Source organism: Apodemus sylvaticus, chromosome 13 (assembly GCF_947179515.1).
Source record: "Apodemus sylvaticus chromosome 13, mApoSyl1.1, whole genome shotgun sequence".
NCBI lineage: Eukaryota > Metazoa > Chordata > Mammalia > Rodentia > Muridae > Apodemus > Apodemus sylvaticus.
The window spans coordinates 9076848-9086693 of NC_067484.1; positions in this window are offsets into that span (position 1 = coordinate 9076848).

Here is a 9846-nt window from a genome sequence, read left to right on the forward strand (position 1 = left end):
ATTACTTCTCCTGTAGCCCATTTAAGGTTTTGTGTCATACAGTGACAACCTCATCTATAATGATCCTTTTATCTTCAGAGAGAGCTGTGGTGTGTATGATTGATTTAACACTTAAAAGCTCTCCACCTTGTTCAGTTGTATATTTTTATATCAATCACCATCAACTTCAATTAGAATCTTCTCTAATAACAGTTAATAGATGCATAAAAATATGAGTATAATGATGTCATTACAAGTCAGATTAATAATCTCACCCTTAAAAGAGTAATAGTAATAAGTTCTCCCTTGTGGCTTATCACTTGTCTATTGGTACTAGAGAGATGTTTGAGCATTGAAGAGCACTGATTGTTGATGCCTTTGGCTTCTAGCACCCAGATGGTGGCTAATGAATGTAATTTCAATTTCAGGTGATTCAATGAACTCTTTTGACCACTGTAGTTATGAGATGTACATGGTATTCACACATATATGTAGGAAAACATTGACGACACAAGAAAATATGGATAAATGCATTCTTAAACCTACACATGTATGTATTAGTATTAAAGGAATACTTTGTAATGTAATGCAGTGCCATTGATAGAGAAGGAACTGTATCAAAGTTGGACCCAATTGTGGTCTGATAGTCTGCATTGGTAGAAATATGATTCTTTTTCTAAGAAAGAGAATTAAATCCAAAGTCTTTACTTTAGAAAAGTTCAGTTAGAGAAAGGTACCTGATCCTTTTAAATACTAAACAAAGGGGAAATGTTCTAAAGATTGGGGTGGGGTTAACTGGAACAGAATAATGATTTCCAGAATATAGACTTTGGAGGCTCAGATTTGATAGGCAATGAAATAATTAAAAAACCATTATGTGTGAATAACTTAATAAGACAATTTACTAAGCAGTTAACAAACACCCAGTCGACAAATTGTATCAGAAGATTAAGAAGGAACAGAAAAAGTTAAGTGTAGTAGGAAGGCCACTACATGGTAGATAATTAATAGACTAAGGTTTATAAATGGGAATTGCTCCTCAGTACAACCAACTGTCCAAGAATAAGTTTTTGAAATCTCAAATTCTTTTTTAAAAAATGTACCATCTTCAAAGGGCATAGTGAGAGAAAGTCAATAAATGAGGTAATGCCTTGCATTGCCATGTACTTCAATTTGGACTGGTTTTTTGTATCATAGTTGAGAGTTATTGTTGACAAAGAAAAAGAGAGTCTCATGAATTTGCTACATGTAAACTTTGAAAAGAGCAACATGAATTCACAGATACCTTCCATGAATGTTTAACTTTGCATATATAATTCAAAACATTAAAAATAGTAGAATAATAAACAAATTACTGTAAACAGAACACACCCCACTTATACCTAAAGGGGGAATCCTGGGGATTTGAACTATTTAGAGTCAGAACTGCACTAAATATACAGCATGGATACAGATTATCATCATATACAGTTTTGTTTTTTATTTCAAAAAAATGTGGTAGTCAGTTTAATTCTCAAATAAACACAAGCTATATTCACCTGAAATGGACTAGATAAAGTTGGCCTGTGCATATGTCTATAGGAGAATGTCTTTCTTTTGTTAATTGATGTGGGAAGACACTGATCCCTGTGCGTTGAAGCATGCCCTGGATTTTGGTCAGGCAGTTTATATTAGTGGAAAAAGTTAACTGTGTAGAATGCATGCACTCTTTCCTCTGCTCTTGAGAATGTGACATGACTAGCTACATTAAGTTTTTTCTAACTTTGCTTTCCAGCTACAGTAGACAGTAAGCTGAAATTGTGAGCTAAAATGAGCTTTCATAAGTTTCTTTCTTGAGGATATTAGATCATAGCAACAGAATAAACTGGAACAGCTAGACTTACTCCTTACCCAGTAATCAGTAGCCAGACTTACACTTCACCCTGGAATCAGCAGCCAGACTTCTCACAGAATCATCAGACCTACAAGAAGTTTCCACTGTAATTCCCCTTTCACATATAGTTGTATTTTCTAATACTCACAGAAACAAATAGTTAGGAACATAGTTTTTAATTTTCTTTCTTTTCTGTGATGGTGGCTGCTTTGCTACCTGAACCTTTTCATAGCTCACTGATGTCTTTGTGTTTATAGTCTATGTATGAAACTAATTGTCCCCTTCCTTCAGTGGCTTCCATTCTTTTGGTTCATTTATTTTTATTTTGTTTTTTAATAAATTAATTTATTTTACATCCTGACCATAGCATCCTCTTTTTTCTCTTTTCCAAGTACCTTCCTCTCACCTCACCTCCTTGCTATCCTCTTCATTTTCTAAGAAAAAAATGTGACAAAATAGAAGACTTCCCATGGATATCAACCTGTCTTAGGATATCAAGTTTCAGTAGCCTGGGCATACCTTCTCCTAGGCAAGGCAGTCCAGTGAGGGGACATGAATCCAAAGGTAGGCAACAGAGTAAGATACAGCCTCTACTCCTGCTGTCAGGAGTCCTACATGAAGTGGAAGCTGCACAACTGTTACATACATGCCAAAAGCCTTGTTCTGTCCCACAAATGTTCTCTGGTTGGTAGTTCAGTCTCTGTATGGGTCCACATTCATCAGTTCTGTAGGTTTTTTTCCTCTCTGTCTCTCTCCACCCTTCCTCCCACAATACCATAGATTTCCCTAAACTCTGCATACTGATTGACTGTGGGTCTCCTCTGCATCTGTTTCCATCAACGGTTGGGTAAAGCCTCTCAGATGATAGTTATGGGAAGTTACATTCTAGAAGTATAGTAGAGACCAGGGAGTAGTGGCACACAACTTTAATCCCAGCACTTGGGAGGCAGAGGCAGGCAGATTTCTGAGTTCAAGGTCAGCCTGGCCTACAGAGTGAATTCCAGGACAGCCAGGCCTACACAGAGAAACCCTGTCTCAAAAAACAAACAAACAAACAAAAAACAAAAAGCAAAAAAGCAAAAATAGAAGTATAGCAGAATATAATTAATAGTCTCAGAGCTTCTCATGGTATGAGCCTCAATGTGGGAACAGTAGTTGTTTGGCCATTCCTTTAGGTTCTTCTCTATCTTTACCAGTGCTCATCTTGTTGGCATGGTTTAAGGCTTTGCAACTGTGTTGGTGTCACAATCACTCCATTGGAAGTCATATCTATTTACAGGAGATATCTATTTCATGCTCCATATCTCTCCATTGCTAGGAATCTTAGCTTGAGTTGCCTTCCTAGATTTCTGTAAATTTCGATTGTCTTGGGTTTCTAGCTCATCCCAGACATGTCCTGCCATGTCCTGCCCTCCCAGTGATTCCAGATCTCTCTGCCCATTCTCTCTCTCTCTCTCTCTCTCTCTCTCTCTCTCTCTCTCTCTCTCTCTCTCCTCCCCACACTTTATCTCTTTATTTATCAAAGATTTAGAGTATTCTCTATCAATGGAATCAAGTTTTTAATACATTGTACCTAATCATGTAAGCACCCCACTCTCAACTATGGACAAATCATGGAAAGAGGATCTAAACAAAAACACAGAGAAAGTAACTGAAGTTATGGACCAAATGAATCTAGTAAATATTTATAGAATATTCCATCTTAAAGCAAAAGAATATGCATTTTTCACAGAATCTCATGATACCTTCTCAAAAAATTGACCATATAATTGGTGATAAAACAGGCTTCAGCAGATACAGAAATATTGAAATTATTCCATGTATCTTATCATATCCCCACAACCTAAGACTGGCCTTAGGTTTAAAAAAAACAATGGAAAACACATGGACTTTAAAAAATGCTCTTCTCAATGATAACTTGGTCAAGGAAGAAATTAAAGACTTTTTAGAATTTAATGAAAATGAAGACACATCATACCAAAACTTATGGGACATCATGAAAACAGTGCTAAGAAGAAAATTCATAGCTCCAATTGCCCCTAAAAGGAAAACATAGGGAGCTTATATTAGCAGCTTGACGGTGCACCTGAAAGCTCTAGAACCAAAAGAAACAAATATACCCTATAGGAGTAGACAGCATGAAATAATCAAACTAAGGACTGAAATCAATGAAACAGAAACAAAAAGAACTATACAAAGAATCAACAAGACAAAAGGACAGGGCTGCAGCAAGAGTGGCAGCAGCAGCACCTGGTCCAGCTGAAGGGCCATCAGCAGTGGAACCAAGGTGACAGGGTCCAGGCAGACCTTGTGCCCGCTACCACTGACCTTCGCTGGCCAGCTGGGCTGCAAGCAGTGGCAGATTTACAGCACCTTTCACTGCACAGAAGCCACATCAGAACTCTGCCTCCCATAAGCCAGTTACAAGAGACTATCCACAATCTTGGATCTCCAGCACCAGAGAAATCACACAGACTGAGGTACGCAAATATAACCTGAGGCCAACATCTCGGGGGTCTAAGCCAGACAGGCGTTGGCCTGCATCCAAGCCCTGGGCTGTTCGGGTGGCCAACAGAGCCAGGAGATTGTTTGCCCAGCATGCGCATCTTCATTTTAATATTGGATAAATGGCTATTAGAGTAGCCATTCTAATATCAGATAAAAATGATTTGCAATCTAAACTCATCAAAAGAGATACAGAAGCACACTTCTTGCTGGTCAAAGGAAAAATCCACCAAGAAGAACTTTCAATTCTGAACATGTATGCGCCAAATGCAAGGGCACCCTCATTCATAAAATAAACTTTACTAAAGCTCAAAGCACACATTGGACCTAACACAATAATTGTGGGTGACTTCAACCCTTCACTTTCCTCAATGGACCAATCAGGAAAAGGGAAACTAAACAGCGACACAATAAAACTAATTGAAGCTTTGAACCAATTGGACTTGACTGATATTTATAGAACATTTCATCCTAAAACAAAAGAAAATACCTTTTTCTCAGCACCTCATGGTACCTTCTTCAAAATTGACCATATAATTTGTCACAAGACAGACCTCAACCAATATAAAAAGATCAAACTAATCCCATGCCTCCTATTGGATCACTATGGAGTAAGAGTGGTCTTCAATAGCAACAAAAACAACAGAAAGCCCACATACACATGGAGGCTGAACAATACTCTACTCAATGACACCTTGGCCAAAGAAGAAATAAAGAAAGAAATTATAGACTTTTAAGAATTTAATGAAATAGAAGGCACAACATATCCAAAACTTTGGGACACAATGAAAGCAGTGCTAAGTGGAAAACTCATAGCCCTGAGTGCCTCCAAAAAGAATATGGAGAGAGCATAAACTAGCAGCTTAATGACAAACCTGAAAGCCCTGGAATAAAAAGAAGCCAATTTATCCAGGAGGAGTAGAAAACAGGTAATCATCAAACTCAGGGCTGAAATCAGTCAAGTGGAAACAAAGAGAACCATACAAAGAATCAATGAATCCAGGAGCTGGTTCTTTAAGAAAATCACCAAGATAGATAAACCCTTAGCCAGACTGACCAAATGGCACAGAGAGAGTATCCAAATTAACAAAATTAGAAATGAAAAGGAGGATATAACAACAGAAACTGAGGAAATTAAAAAAATCATCAGATCCTACTACAAAAGCCTATATTCAACACAACTGGAGAATCTGGAGGAAATGGACAATTTCTTAGACAGATACCAAATAGCAAAATTAAATCAGGACCAAATAGATCATCTAAACAGTCCCATAACCCCTAAAGAAATAGAAGGGGTCATAGAAAGCCTTCCAACCAAAAAAAGCACAGAAGCAGATAGCTTCAGTGCAGAATTCTATCAGACATTCAAAGAAGACATAACACCAATACTCTTCAAACTAGTCCACAAAATAGAAACAGAAGGAACACTACCCAATTCCTTCTATGAAGCCACAATTACGCTGATACCAAAACCACACAAATATCCAACAAAGAAAGAGAACTTCAGACCAATTTCCCTTATGAACATCGATACAAAAATACTCAATAAAATTCTTGCCAACTGAATCCAAGAACACATAAAAATGATCATTCACCATGATCAAGTAGGTTTTATTCCAGGGATGCAGGGTTGGTTCAATATACAGAAATCCATTAATGCAATCAACTACATAAACAAACTCAAAGGAAAAAACCACATGGTCATTCATTGGATGCTGAAAAAGCATTCCACAAAATTCAGCATCCTTTCATGCTTAAAGTCTTGGAAAGAACAGGAATTCAAGGCCCCCACCTAAACATAGTAAAAGCAATATACAGCAAACCTGTAGCCAGCATCAAACTAAATGGAGAGATACTTGAAGCAATCCTACTAAAATCAGGGACTAGACAGGACTGCCCCCTTTCTCCTTATTTTTTCAATATTGTACTTGAGGTACTAGCTCAGGCAATTAGACAACATAAGGAGGTCAAAGGGATACAAATTAGAAAGGAAGAAGTCAAACTATCATTATTTGCAAATGATATGATAGTCTACCTAAGTGACCAAAAATATTCCACTAGAGAACTACAGCAGATAAACAACATCAGCAAAGTGGCAGGCTATAAAATCAACTCAAGCAAATCAGTAGCCTTCCTATACTCAAAGGATCAGCAGGCTGAGAAAGAAATTAGGGAAATGACACCCTTCACAATAGCCACAAACAGTATAAAGTACCTTGGGATGACTCTTACCAAATTTGATCTGTATGATAAGAACTTCAAGACTCTGAACAAGGAAATAGAAGAACACCTCAAAAAACAGAAAAGCCTCTCATGCTCATGGATCGGCAGGATTAATATAGTTAAAATGACCATTTTGCCAAAAGCAATATAAAGATTCAACGCAATCCCCATCAAAATCCCAACTCAATTCTTCATAGAGTTAGAAAGAGCAATTCTCAAATTTATCTGGAATAACAAAAAACCCAGGATAGCTAAAAATATTCTCAACACCAAAAGAAATTCTGGGGGAATCAGTATCCCTGACCTCAAGCAATACTACAGAGCAATAGTGTTAAAAACTGCATGGTATTGGTAGAGTGACAGGCAGGCAGATCAATGGAACAGGAATGAAGATCCAGAAATGAACCCACACACTTATGGCCACTTGTTCCTCGACAAAGGGGATGAAAATATCCAATGGAAAAAAAGATAGCCTTTTCAACAAATGGTGCTGGAGGTCAACTGGAGGTCAACATGCAGGAGAATGCCAATTGATCCATCCTTGTCTCCTTGTACTAAGCTCAACTCCAAATGGATCAAAGACCTCCACATAAAGCCAGACACTCTGAAGCTAATAGGAAAGAAACTGGGGAAGACCCTTGAGGAATCGGAACGGGGGGAAGTTCCTGAACAGAACACCAATAGCGTATGCTCTAAAATCAAGAATTGACAAATGGGACCTCATTTAATTACAAAGTTTCTGTAAAGCAAAGGACTCCATCAAAAGGACAAATCGGAAACCAACAAATTGGGAAGAGATCTTCACCAACCCTACATCAGATAGAGGGCTAATATCCAATATATACAAATATCTCAAGAAGTTAGACCCCAGAAAACCAAATACCCCTGTTAAAAAATGCGGTAGGGAGTTAAACAAAGAATTCTCACCTGAAGAACTTCGTATGGTGGAGAAACATCTTTAAAAAATGCTCAGCTTCATTAGTCATCAGGGAAATGGAAATCAAAACAACCCTGAGTTTTCACCTTACACCAGTCAGAATGGCTAAGATTCAAAACTCAGTAGACAGCAGGTGTTGGCGAGGATATGGATAAAGAGGTACATTCCTCCACAGCTGGTGGGGTTCCACATTGGTAAAACCACTCTGGAAATCAATCTGGTGGTTCCTCAGAAAACTGGGCATGTCACTTCTGAAAGATGCTGCTATACTACTCCTGGGCATATACCCAGAGGATTCCCCAGCATTAAACAAGGATATATGCTCCACTATGTTCATAGAAGCCCTATTTACAATAGCCAAGAGCTGTTAAGGACCCAGGTATCCCTCAAGAATGGATGCAAAAAATGTGGTATGTATACACAATGGAGTACTATTCAGCCATTAGAAACAATGAATTCATGAAATTCTTAGGCAAATGGATAGAGCTGGAGAACATCATACTAAGTGAGGTAACCCAGTCTCAAAAGATCTATCATGGTATGCACTCACTAATAAGTGGATATTGACCTAGAAAACTGGAATACCCAAAACATAATCCACACATCAAATGAGGTACAAGAAGAACGAAGGAGTGACCCCTTGTTCTGGAAAGACTCAGTGTAGCAGTATAAGGCAAAACCAGAACAGGGAAGTGGGAAGGGGTAGGTGGGAGAACAGGGGGAGGGAAGGAGACTTATGTGACTTTTGGGGAGTGGGGGGCCAGAAAACAGGAAATCATTTGAAATGTAAATAAAAATATATCGAATGTAAAAATTAAAAAATAAAACACAAAAGAAGGTATTTTGTCCTATGACACTGAAAAAAAAAAAAAAGAATCAACAAACCAGGAACTGCTTTTTTGAGAACATCAACAAGATAGGTAATCCTTTAGCCAGACTAACCAGAGAGCACAGAGCCACTATGCAAATCAATACAATCAGAAATGAAAAGGGAGACAACAACAGAAACTGTGGAAATTCAAAAAATCATCAGATCCTACTTTAAGAGCTTATCCACAACAAAATTGGAAAATCTGTACAAAATGGAGAACTTTCTAGATACATACTAGGTGCCAATATTAAAACAGGATCAGATAAAACATCTAAATAGTCCTGCATATGTCCTGAGAAAATAGAAGCAGTTGTTAATAGTCTCTCATCAAAAAATAATAATAATAATAATTAATAATAATAATAATAAAAAGCCTAGGACCAGATGGGTTTAGTGGGGAATTCCATCAGATCTTCAAAGAAGAGCTAATTCCAATACTCTTCAATCTATTCCACAAAATACAAACACAGGGAATACTACCGAACTTATTCTATGAAGCCACAATAATGCTCATACCTAAACCAAGCAAAGATCAAACAAGGAAACAGTACTTCAGACCAATCTCCCTTATGAACATTGTTGCTAAAATACTCAACAAATTTCTGGCCAACTGAATCCAAGAATGCATGAAAACAGTAATTCACCATGATCAAGTAGGCTTCATTCCAGGGATGCAGGGATGGTTCAATATATGAAAATTCATCAAAGTAATCCACTACATAAACAAATTCAAGGAAAATGACCACATGGTCATTTCACTAGAAGCTGAAAAGCTTTTGACAACATTCAGCTTCCTTTCCTGATAAAAGTCTTGTAGAGATTGTGAATTCAAGGCCAATACCTAAACATAGTGAAAGCAATACACTGCAAACTGGTAGCCAATATCAAACTAAACGGAGATAAATTTGAAGTAATCCCACTAAATTTGGGGACCAGACAAGGCTGACCTCTCTTTTCCTATCTATTCAATATAAAACTTGAAGTCCTAGCCAGAGCAATCAGACAAAAAAAAAAAAAAAAAAAAAAAAAAAAAAAAAAAAAAAAAAAAAAAAGGAAAAAGTCAAAATATCACTATTTGCAGATATTTAGTATAAGTATGATCTTATACTTAAGCAACCCCAAAACATCCATCATAAAGCTGAGAAAGAACTTAAAGAAAGTGGATGGATATAAAATTAACTTGAACAAATCAGTAGCCTTCTGATACTCAAAGGATAAACAGAGTGAGAAAGAAAATAGGGAAATGACACCCTTCAAAATAGTCACAAATAATATTAAATACCTCGGTGTGACTCTAACCAAGCAAGTAAAAGATCTGTATGACAAGAACTTCAAGCCTTTGAAGAAAGAAATCAAAGAAGATCTCAGAAGATGAAAAGATCTACCATGCTCATGGATTGACAGGATTAATGTAGCAAAAATGACCATCTTGCCAAAAGCAATCTACAGATTCAATGC